The sequence below is a fragment of the Haemaphysalis longicornis genome, unplaced genomic scaffold (genome assembly GCF_048455015.1).
Source record: "Haemaphysalis longicornis isolate Haplotype H1 unplaced genomic scaffold, Haemaphysalis longicornis Haplotype H1 scaffold_13, whole genome shotgun sequence".
Taxonomy (NCBI): domain Eukaryota; kingdom Metazoa; phylum Arthropoda; class Arachnida; order Ixodida; family Ixodidae; genus Haemaphysalis; species Haemaphysalis longicornis.
Genome location: NW_027526233.1, coordinates 73,469,411 through 73,481,743, shown reverse-complemented (window position 1 = coordinate 73,481,743; position 12,333 = coordinate 73,469,411).

Below are 12,333 nucleotides of genomic sequence, written 5' to 3'. Positions count from 1 at the left end.
CAACTAGAGCAAGGTATCTACAAAGGCATATACTAAAACATATGATTGCACTACGCTGCCCCAAGAAATGGGGAGCAAAAGTAAAGTATGGGCTGGAGGGGTGTTCGGTCTAACTTTCCTTTGAAATTTATGTCGCCTAGTGGCTACAAGCGTCTGAAGGTACGCGAAAATCTGTAGACTGGAGCGTGGTTACGCGCAGCGTTGCATCTGAGCGCTATATTTTCTTAACGTTGTTTCTGATTATGAAGCTAAGAAAGAGCGATTAGAATGGGGATGTGTGCTTCCGATTCTCTGAAACAGTTCTTGACTGGAATCGTGCAAGATAAAGAAAAGCGACTACAGGTTGTAGGCTAGGTCAATTCCTAAGAGGCGCGGGCTCCTGTAATTTTTGTTTCGACAAGCGTAGGCTAATCGGAAAGGGTGGAGCCGGTAAGGGCTGAATTACTACTCAGTAGAAGTGTAGAAGTTATGGGGGTGTTCAAGGGCCGCAGAATATCTTGGCAGACTTGGATGAAACCAGCGCGAACTTAAACAAAGAGGAAGGAAGTGCCACACAAGGACAGCCGCTGGATCCAGTTCTTAGATCCAGGGGCTGTCGTTGTGTTGCACGTCCTTCGTCTTTGTTTAAGTTCGCGCGAGTTTCATCCACGAATGCCTTTCCAACTAGCCGAGCTTGCAACCCTCCTACCTTGGCAGGCTTACATGGCACGTAAGGACGTACATTTACTGCGTACTTTACTGCAGTTTACACTAGAGTAATGTACATTTTGTGGAAATTACATAGCAGTAAATGGACATTTAAATGTACAGTCGGCCAAACCCTTAAAGGGGTCCTGAAATACCTTCCGCCGATGCGTGGATGTACATGTAAACAAATAAAGCAATGTATTAGCAATCTCCTCCCGCAAGAATTTTGTTGAAGCGATGAGTATTAGCTGAGAAATCGTAAATCAAAAACCGCGTATTATCGTCGCGCCGCGTTTCCTCCTCCTTTCAAGTTACTCTCCGCTGTTCACGGCGAGCCAGCCTTCCCTCCCATTATGCTGCGCTCCTCGGCGGTGACGTACTTCCGCTATTGCGCTGCTCACACAGCCGTCTGCTACGGGCAAGCTTTGTTGACACCATGAATCATGCTCTCCGCTCAAGGCTGGAAAAGCGAACGAAAAATCTGGCCGCATGTGTGCGGCGGCTTGGCCTTGCCCTTTCGCGGTGTACGTTGCTGCAGAACTTTGCTATCGGCGGCACGCGACTCTTTATCGGCGGCGAACTCACAGCCGCACGGGGAGGATCCTGCGCTCGCTCCCTTGGATGCACAGCGCACTGTTTATCCAAAAAGCGCCGTATCAGATGTGGCCCCGCTGGTGCCGGGTCTTATTTTGTGGCGGTGGGTAATTCCTGGCGGCGGCAGTATTCACAAAATGATGGGGTATGTGTGGTCTGCGGAAAAGAAACAGAAACTATGCGGCACATAGTGTTAGAATGTGAGGGTATCCATCCAAATCTACATGAAGGGAATATTGGGTTTTCAGAAGCCCTAGGATTTAAGGGTATCAGAGAGGAAGTTAACTTCAAGGCTGTCGAGGGGACGAAAAGAAGATTAGAATGCTGGTGGACGAAAAGCAGAGAGGGGAATATTGCCTAGGACAGTTACCACCTGTAACAGGGAAAAGAAAGTATTTCGGGCCTAATAAGCTTTAGGGCCTGCCATAAGCAGCGCTAGTATTAAACCAAGAGTGTAAAACATTGTTATGTTAGTCCTTTTTGGTAAGATGACATGTCATCACCCCGCTTCAAAGGGGAAACCAATAGGAATCATCATCATCATCATCGGCATGTGAAAAAGACATTTTAAACCGATACAGAACCCGTGCACAAAACGCCAGTTCATCTTGGGGCGACGCGTGGTGGAGAGCGGCAACGTTGGCAAAACATGCTCCTCCGCAGCTCTGAGCTTTCTAGCGCTGGAGCGAGCACCATTTCTTTGACAATATCAAACATCGGTTGCCCTGGAAACAAGGCACAAACGGCTCTAGAAGTCAGTTACGGTTGCGTGATCTCGGTTCAGCTTGGAGCCCCACCTCGCGGCATATGGGCACTGCAGGCATACTACTCACTCCCATTTGGAAGTGCGAGATGTGTTTGGCATTACAAGAGGCGATGGTGTGTGTGTTCTGGACGCCTTTGTTTCGCGATGAAATGCGACGTTGTGCTTCTGCGGGTGGATACTGCTTCCCATGGTCTGGATTATCTTTCTCAAGCGGCGTACGACTCAACCTCGCATGGCGTATGTGCAGTGTGCGTGGCTAAAAGCCACCTCGGCTTGTGCGCCAGAGTTAAGTGACTTGCTGTTCGTCCCGCAAACCGCGCGAGAGGTGAGTGCCGAATTTACGAGGGGCAGGAGGAGGCAACCCATCGTCTGTCAATCGCGGTTCGGACTTGCAACGCATGTTGTGACGTTGTGTTCGTTCGAAACGCATCTCTGGATTGTTTGGAAGTTGAATCAAATGTATGCGTCAAACCCGGGCATTCGGCTCAGGGCGTTCTCTGCGATTGCAAGAAAGAAGTGCCACGGGGCTTCAACGCTTTCTTTATGGAACGTACACAAGTAAGAGAATATTCATGTCGTGTTATGGCCCTGTTGCATTCAATACAAACGGTTAAGCGTTTGTTTACACTTGTTTCGTTTTTCGTAAAATGTCCAAGCACTCCGGCACTCCGCTGGCAGATCAGCTGGCGAGCCGACGCTGAGCAGACGACTCATCTCTTTGCCGGAAGTGCGTGAAAAAGCCGCCCAATAGCAGGATGTCTAGCTCATGACGAACATCTGGGAATCGATGATGTAGACATGTGAAGATGGCGGCGTCCAAAAACACGAAGGAAAGGGTGAGAAAAAAGCGACAAACTTCGCAACAAAAGTGTGAGCTTTCCGCTGCGCGTAAAAGAGTAATACTTGGCACAGATGATGTTGAAGACCTAATCTAACGATTGCGCTAGTCAATTTAGTGTGCTGAAAACGCCTTTCAGGGCCCCTCTAAGCGTGCGTGAGCAGCGATTCTGCAGTCTTATGACACTCTTTGGATGAAACAGACTAGCCGACAATGTCCCCAGCGAAGCCCGGGTTCTGAGCATGCACTTAATATTGACCTGTTTGCAACTTGGCTTCCGTCATACGCCGCTGGCGCGTGAAAAGTCGCCGCTCCCGCACGCTAGTAAAGATTTGGCCGAGTGTAATTCTACAAGTAGATCGCGTGTTCACGAACCTGTAAATGTATATTGCTTCACTGTACGTCGTAGTCCATGCACATGTAGTACAATTACCGTTGTATGCAAGTTGTTCATCGTGTGTTCTCAGGAGAACCTGCGTATATGAGTTGGCTTGTATCCCACGAAGGCTTAGAAAGTTCAACATTGCTAAGCGACTTGTTGGAAGAGGAAAATAAATTACGCCTGTTGTGGGGGATCGTCTAAGATCGTTTTAAGACCGGCAATGCCCCATGCAGTTGTGGTCATAGGAAGAACGGCAAATGAGCGCGCTTGGCATCTCATCAACCCCATCGTTGCTTTTGAGCCTGTGATGCGCAGGAAACAAATTGAGTTTTTGGCGGTAAGATGTTTGAGTAGCGCCCCCTGGATCTTACGTCAGCTTAGGGACTCGCGCCGCTGTCGTCTGCTACACTCCTATTGTGAGAGGCAGTAGTGCCCGCGCTAGAAATCCCCCGATTTGATGCTTTAGTGCATTTAAAAGCGTATTTCTACTAATTCAGAAATTTTTGCCGGCACCCGACACATGTGAATAATTTCAAGCTGTATCCCCCACAAGTTTGCAACTCAGGAAGAGAGCGACAACTTTCTTCAGAGCATCGGTCAGAAGACTGTGTGTAACTCGTCCTTTCTACCTTGTTCGCGACATTCAAGGCTCAGTGCTCCTCGATAAGTATTCAAAATGCATAGCCTGCCCTACAGTATTTTTGAGATGCTATAATGAAGAATCAACAGTCCCCTGGTATACGGGGGAAGCAGTGGGCCCCTACACGCGCATCACACAGGAGGAAATAATGCGGATGGCTTCTGATTCTGTCGTTGTTGTTGATTGATCGACTTGTATAAATGAATGCGTTTTTTTTTTTGGTGCCCAACGCAATTTTTTTTCTGCCCCGTCACAAACGTCTTCTTACTAGGTTTGGTAATCATTGGGAAGCTCACAAAGGTCTTGTGGATATTCTGTTCAGTCTGTTTGGCATACATTCCCTTATTCACAAATTGGCTTTCGTTATGGCTGCGTGCAAGAAGGTGCATATCCGCAGTGTGCATTGTTTATTCACAAGAAAATACAATGAGAAGATTTATACTACGCCGCCAGGATCGTGCCCCAGACAACGCTGCTCACTGTACTAGAAGGCGGCTTTTGTGCTCCCATTTTCTATCGTAACCATCGCTATCATAACGAAGCGACCTTAAACACGAACAATTTCAACATGATTACGGTGTTGAAGGCATAATGTATACGTGCATATATAACAACAAACTAAACCGATGAATATTTCCAAGCAGCTGTTTATTGTTTTCCAACTTTTATTTCCAGCCGTAAAAAAATTACTCTTACTCTCTTCTCCCAGACTGAGGACCCCGCCCTCGATATTATGGTTAATAAAGTTTTCTCCTCCTCCTCTTGAGCATTCCTGTAACGTATATCTGAATACTGGGAAGACATTACAGTAAAAAATGTAACGAAATATCCCTCCAGCTCGGAAAAAAACATAGTGTTACGGTATTTTTAGCGTACATGTGGTTCGTTTTGCTCAATAAATCTCCATACTGTTATAGAAGCATGTATAAAACTAGTACGCACCTATACACACAGTACTAGTGGGTTATTTGGAATCAGCCTACAGTTTTTGTGGACCATAGTGCATGTCGGCACACTTTCATGCAATGACAACGTGAAGCGATGTGATACAATACCTTTGAGGGTTGGTACAAGGTTGCAAAAACTGTTTACATTACATACGAATACCGGGAATCGTAGTACGTTGTGCCAAAGCCGACAGCCACGAAGGCTTTCTTTTTTAATTTGCTTTGGGCTTGTATTTTCGCTGTTGTCGGCTACTACCAGCTGGCTGTTCCCTTCGTTCGAAATATTGCTTACAACACAAACCCACGCCTAACTCCGACTCCGCTACGCAACGAATGTTTCTTCCGTAGCGGTATGGAAAACTAAGCGTTAAATCACGGATTGAGCTAGTGTAGGCGATCTTAGACCATTTTTGTCATAAAAAGTTCCGCACACGCAAAATGTGGGGTGGAAAAGCATCAGACGTCAACCGAGCGCAAAGAAACAGCAGGGAGAGTGAGCCCGAGGGAAGCAGACGATAAATGCGAGATCCCCTATGCCGACGTCACGGAGACGCGCTTCACAGCGCCGCCCGTGGTCGCGCTCACCGACATTATATCTCCTGCAGACTTGAAGGGAGCAGGCCCGTAAGGGTTCGGGAATTCCCCGCTGCGAGCAAGCTTACCATCTGTGAGAGGAAGATGACGTTCAAGGGACACCAAAGAGAGGATAAAAGTTGGCCTTTATTTTTAGATTACAGTGCGGGCAATCAAAATACACCTTCAGGCATTTTAAGTGTCTACGCCCCGTAAACTTTCCGCATCTACGGTTTGTGTCGTCACAAAAATTGGGAACGGCGAGAGATCATTGAAGAAGCATCTATAGCTGTTTTCTTAAAATAAATCGTTCATAACTGGTTGAGTAGGTTAAATAAATGTAAATGAAAGATTCACGTGAGCTAATCTCATTTAGAAAACACATACAACAGTTTTTATACATTGCGTGCAGGCTGCTTCCCTCACTATTAAGTCAGCCATCATTCGGTTTCGTTTGGAAAACCGTTGCTCCGCAATTAGCGCAGTCAATCACTTACAACGCTGCACGCCCGAGCTTCTGCAATTAGCCCAGCAGGAAGAGGGTAAAGTCCCTTTATTGCAAGCAGCAAAAGAAACAACATGCACTGCACGTGTTTGAGCGTTGCGCTGACCTTCCAATGCCCGTTTTCCGCAAGGCGATTTGGCTAACGGTAAAGCGAGCCCGCGCTCCGTTTAAACATTATCGCAAGTGAAAAGAAGTTAGTGCGGGTGTAAGCGAACCGACCAGTCTATTAGGTGCGAAGCACCTACGACCTCCCAATGTCCGTCGGCCGTCCTACGGTGTCTCCCCAAATTCCCCGTGGTCCGGCGCAGTAACTAGAGCGAGCTAGACGAGAAAGCGCTACGCGAAAACACGAGATCAAAGTGCAGGTTTGGCGCGCCTTTGCTATGGGGCATGGAGCAACGCCCCATTTATACTTGTCGGAAACTTTGAGTGCATCATAGTGCACGAGCGATAACACTCGTCCACACAATACACACAACTTGAGTCCCAGTGCTTCGCATCCTCGGCATCGTTCACGGCATGGAGGTGGTGTGATTTTTTGCTCTTCGTTTCTGTGCGAGTCGCTGTTGATAATCAGTAAAGCGTGCGTCACTCTGCCATAATTGTTATGTTTGGGCCAGGGGGAGCGCGGGAAACGAACAGTCGACGCGGCTGCCGTAAAGAGAGAGTTTATTTCACGTTAGGTTTGCACCTCGTGAAAGAAGGGTACATGAGATGGCTCGGAGATGTACACACTAAACTTTTTTACGCCCTTTTACCCAAAAAGGGCGTAGCATAGGTGGAAAAAGGGTGTTGGGAGGCCTTTACACCCTTTTTCTTGAGTCTCAACACCCTTTTTCTAGCTCTACGCCCTTTTTTGTTTGAAAATAAGGGTGTTGATCAACTTCAACACCCTTGGTTTTTCTTAGGGTGTTGAAAGGGTGTGGAAAAGGTGTTCAGCTGTTCATTGAATAAGGCCATGTTCGGATGCATAATAGCACTGTAAAGAAGAAGACATCCCCTCATATACTCCTCTACTCGCAAGAAATTTCCAAACGCAAAAAAAATAATTGCTCTTATGCAATGATCGCTCGTTTCCTTATTGGGTGCACCTCATGCCCCAAGTTTAGCTTTGGCACGTGAAACACCAATTTGAACCTTCAAAATTAAGAAGACTGTAGTCGTGTTGCGCAAAGGGTGTTTACGAACTGCAACACGCTTGGCTTTCGGTAGGTTGTTGAAACGGTGTGAAATAGGTGTTCAGTTGCAGAAAAAGAACAGCGGAGCTGGGGGTCGACCTAGTTTCTTCCGGTGTTGCTAGGTTTTGTTATGTTTGCTAAGGTTCACAATGTTCTTGCTAAGCCAGGATGACCGCTCAGGGATGAGGCCAAATTTAACCAGATTTTACAAGGCTGTTCCAGTGTGCCCCCCTCCCCCCCTCCCCATTTTCAGGAGATCCAAGAGGGAAACAAGGTAGGTCGGCCCCTCGCGTTGCTGTTTCTCCAGTCTTGCACCACTATTGCAAGCTGCCCGAATTTTTTTACCTTTTAGAATCCAAAAAAGACTAGTGCCTTTGAAATGGTACAGTAAGAGGTGCGGATACGCATACGCCCCTTGTGCTCACACTCTAACAAGCTCGAAAGCCGACTTCACTGTCATAATACCCTATCTGCGGTGGTGCACCCTTTACAGGCGCCCCAGTTTTTTCTTTGTATGTTTTTGCTAATGCTGCCGAAACTACCTCCTGAAGCTTAAAGAGCTTCACTGGTAATAAATTATGCCAATTAATATTGCTGTAAACATCGTGAGGCACAACCCCCCCCCCCCGCCCGCTTGTAGAGAATGTTCAGTCCACCCGTGTAAACAGGTACAAAATGCCTCCAAAATTGGAGGTCTGTCCACCTTTTTTCTTCGTTGGCGGTCTTTTCTCACACCCTTTTTTCTTTACGCCCTGTTTCTTAGTTCCGAACACCCTAATTTGCAGCTTTACACCCTTCTGGGAAAAAGGGTGTTGAAATAATGAACACCCTTTTTGAAGGGTGTTGAGGTGGCAGGCAAGATTTGTATGATATTTAATAAAATTCTTTAAGTTACGGATCAGAAAAACTACCGCGTAATTAAAAAGTTTTTGCAAATCCACGTGTTGATTTGTATATTCTCGTAGTAAAATCCATACTTCCAAAATTAGCGCTAAAATATCAGTTTTTTGCGACAAGCCCACCGACTCCATCTGGGGGCTTTCCTCTGCTGGGTATAAAAGCAAGAACACCACATGTATTGCTAAGTAGGTATGCACTCCCTGTACCGCTTGCATCCCGTGTTCCAACTGTAACTTGTACGTATTGGCTGTTTGTGTTGAATGCTGCGCGCTCCGCCGTTTGACATTGCCTCTGCGCATGCCATCACCTCAAAAAAAGGGTCTGAGACTCCACACCCTTTTATTATGGTGTTGAGCATCCTCAACACCCTTTTTTAAAGGTGTTGAGCTCAACACCCTTTTTTCATCCATACACCCTTTTTTTGCCAAAACACCTTTTAAGGGTGTTAGCCATGGGACAAGATTTTTACACCCTTTTCGGCCCAAAAGGGTGTAAAAAAGTTTAGTGTGAAAGTGACGGCGCCCTCCTGAATGGCGTGATATTGAAACGGCGCGTGTCGCCACAGAAGAGGCTTCATTCACAGACGGCTCAACGGGAAGTGGGAGGCTGGTTTAGGTCGGCACACCGGCAGCTCGATTACCTAAAAATGTGTATTATTCCAACTGCGATAAATCATAAAAGTCCAAGGACCTCATCGGCCAGAGATACATTGCCGTTGTTGGCCATGGCTTAAAAACGTAAAAGCTACCGTTGCTAGAGTTTACTCCCTAGACCTTACCGGTGGCTCGGTCCTATTTTGCGACACAATGACTACTTCACAAAACAATGAAAGGGGGACCGGAGAGGAAAATGCCAGCTTTATTTAGTTATTTCTGAGCAAAAAACGCAGCGTTGCTCGTGTAACAAAAGCGCAGGAGCTACGAAACGTATGATCGTTCAGTTAAGACGAATTTTCATTCAGCCTTCACTGTCCCTTTAAGTCCTCTAGTCTGAAATTCAACGTCGGTAATGACTAGTAAAATGGCGTGTATCTCGTCCTCTTCTGGCCGCGTATCGGCTAATAATAAGACATCGATAGTTGAGACACATAAGTAGGCGGCTACCGCTGTGGCGTGATCGCCTGGGGACACGCGGTTACCCGTGCAAACTGCGGCTTCGTGGTGTTATACATTTTTCTCGAAAATTGCAAGCGTAACTGCCGAGGGTTCTTGTCAAGGTGCGTGCCCATATTTTGGGGAATGGAGACGATTGTGGTGTGCTTCTGTTGATTCCGGGAGGGGGGGGGGGTACAAAATGGATGTTTTTGCGCTCTGGATGGCTACCTACTCGCCGGACGACTGCCCGCCCCTTGGCGGTTCGTTCGAAAGGGACTTGCTGTGAAACCAAAGATCGCACTTTTAAAACATGTTGGGTAAACCTGAATGACAAAGGCGGTGAGTCGCTGTCAAACCCGAGTGCTGTGCTCTTGGCACTGCACGTGAGCGTGTTGAGTTACTTCACTTCTTTCCGCTTATGTTTGGGCGCCCGCCAGATATACGCCTCGTGTTTCGCTATCACTGCGCCGCCTTCCGCCGCTTCTTCGCGGCGATTTCGGGAGCAGCGTTGCGTGAATGATAATGGCTAATGCTGTGGTTTGGTTCTCTTTCGCTCGATTTTGCCTTTCACCCCATAAACAACTAGTTATGGTTATGTCTGTAAACAAATAGTAGGTTTAGGGCAATTGAAAAAAAGAGCTGCGTCTTGTTAGAGTGCTCGAAAGCTAACAAGAGCTATTCGAGGACGCGTTTCGAAACGTGGGCCTTTCTTCTTCGGGAGTTATCCAAGAATAGACAGAAAAAGTTATACGCACTTTGTCTCTTAGGGCTTCTTTTTCTCCTCACCCTCGTGAATAAGAACATGGGGGATAGAGTAAAAGAGAGGGAGAGTGACAATAACATATCGTAACTATACTACAACAGGTTGGAAAAACAAAAAAAAAAGAGGAAGGAAGAGAAAATGTTGTAAATGGGAAGGAGGCACAGTTGCGACATTGATAGACAGAAAACAGACGCATAAAGATCAACCAATGTACGTCTATAGAAAAAACGGTGTGCTGAGTCTGGGTGCGGAGAGAGAGAGAGAGAGAGAGAGAGAGAGAGAGAGAGAGAGAGAGAGAGAGAGAGAGAGAGAGAGATACTTAACATTTGGAGGGTCGAAGATCGAAAGCCTGAACGACAAGGCTCTGGATGGCAGAGAAGCATACCAACCTCTGCCTACTGGTGATCAATGTTAAAAAAGAACGAAAAACAGCATTTTTAATGGCGGCTTCAGACCGTCGTTAGTCAGAGACAAGTGCCACATGGCCCGCGGGTGGCCGAAGGAAGCTTATAGGGAAACGAAACATTCGTGGACAGCCTTGAAAAAAAGGGTAAGGGAGTCCTCAGTGCGCGGAGGCTCGTACGGGTCCACTGAAATGGTCCGGAAAGTTTGCGTAGAAACCGATTCACGCTTCGTAAAGAAGCACAGGCGGATAAGGATTTATTACCTCACCGCCGCAGGAGGGGCAGTTGCCAGGACCGTTCCGCACCGCCCCCTCCCCCTCCACCCCCCGTTTCCATCGTCTCACAGATGCCGGCACAACGCGGCTCCCTTCAGAGGTGGAGGATGTGTTCTACTAACTTGAAAGAGCAAAAGAAAAAAATTGTTGCATGACTACTAATTTCGCCCTCCCTGAAGACTTCCCAGGGTGGTTACTAAGTTTCGAAGGCCACTCAATCTCCCTGTGGTCTCAATTATGCCTTCGGCAAACGTCCGAAATTTATGTATAAAGAATGATTCTCTTTGTTCCCGCTCGTATGTGGCGCGGAAGCCGGACTGAATTCAGATGGCCTGTATTTTTGCAAACGAGTGACGAGGGCGTCGGAGATGCTAGACAGCGAAAGGTCGGGGAGGCCCTTCACGTGTGACGTGTGATTGTTAAACCTTTTGTGGAAAGATGTTTTGTTTGGCCAATAAATTCCTCCTCACAGACAAGGCAACTGAGTTTGTAGATTCCATTAGTGCTGTCACAGTTGAGGTTGTCTTTGATTTTATATTTAAAGGTTGACCCGGTGGCCTGGGCAACATTAGTGTTCTGCATGTGCGGACAAAGTGCCGCATGGCCGGCAGGCTAGAGTTCGCTCAGGTGCTTATGTTTTTGCCCTGAGCAAAAAGGACCTTCAAGTTTTTGGCCCTTCTGTACACAGCACGGGGGAGGCCGCTGAAAAACCGCCGACAAGCGCTCACTCTGCCTTTTAATACTAAAATGTCGTCTCAAGAGTTGTTTACTTGGGAAGATTTGGACGAGTATGCAAGAACTAAGTTAGCCTCATGGTGGGCTTCTTTTGGGGTTGCAGTCAGAATGTCTTCTCTTTGTAAATTGGGTGCTCGGTTAATCACATCGTCATTCATTTCTTCGGGAAATTTTTGACCAATCAGGGCGGTCTTTAGCTCATCAGCATGCTTTTCGAAATCGTCCCGCCCAGAGCATATCCTGCGGTACCGGTGTTCTTCTGAGTAAGGTATACTTGTTTCACAATGGCGGGGATGGCTGCTGTAAAAGGGAAGATATTGTTGGAGGTCAATGGGCTTCCTGTACATAATTCTTGAGACTCTTCCTTGGTCCAATATGAGGGTGACATTCAAAAAATATATGGTTTCAGATGATATTTGATAGGTCAGTTTGATAGACGGATGCAGAGAGTTGATTTCTTAGATAAACTCCCTGAACCTTGCCTTATCATTATTCCAAATGAAGAAGATGTCATCGAGAGAGAGAGAGAGAGAACCACTTTATTTTACAACTGGGATTTAGGGGGAGGGAGGGCCGAAGCCCATACGGCTTCGGCGACGGCAAGGGCCCGTGCAGTTAGAGTTTCCTGAACCGCCAGATCCGAGCTCCCTAAGGCCTGTTCCCAGTGGTGGGGCGTGGGATAGGAGGGAAATGGGTCGTGTGGACACTCAGAGCGAATGAAAGTGGGTATGACGTTGGTGGCAGTGAGGGCAGTGTGGTGTTGGAAACTTGTGTGGGTGCGTGTGTGTGAGCGTGGTTCTGTGGGGGAAGCAGTGAGTTTGTAGGATGCGCCACATGTTGGCGGCAGCGTGCTTTAGTGACGTGGGGGATAGTTCCTGCGGAGGAGTCGGTAGTGCTGGGCGACTTCTCGATATGTTAGAAGTGCATACCGAGAAGCCGTCGGGACACCGTTGTTAGGCGTAAAAGAGAGGCCTGCTCGGGTGTTCAGTGCTCGAGCTTGATGGTGGGCCGCCTCATTACCGCCTATTCTAGTGTTTTCTGGGGTCCACAGC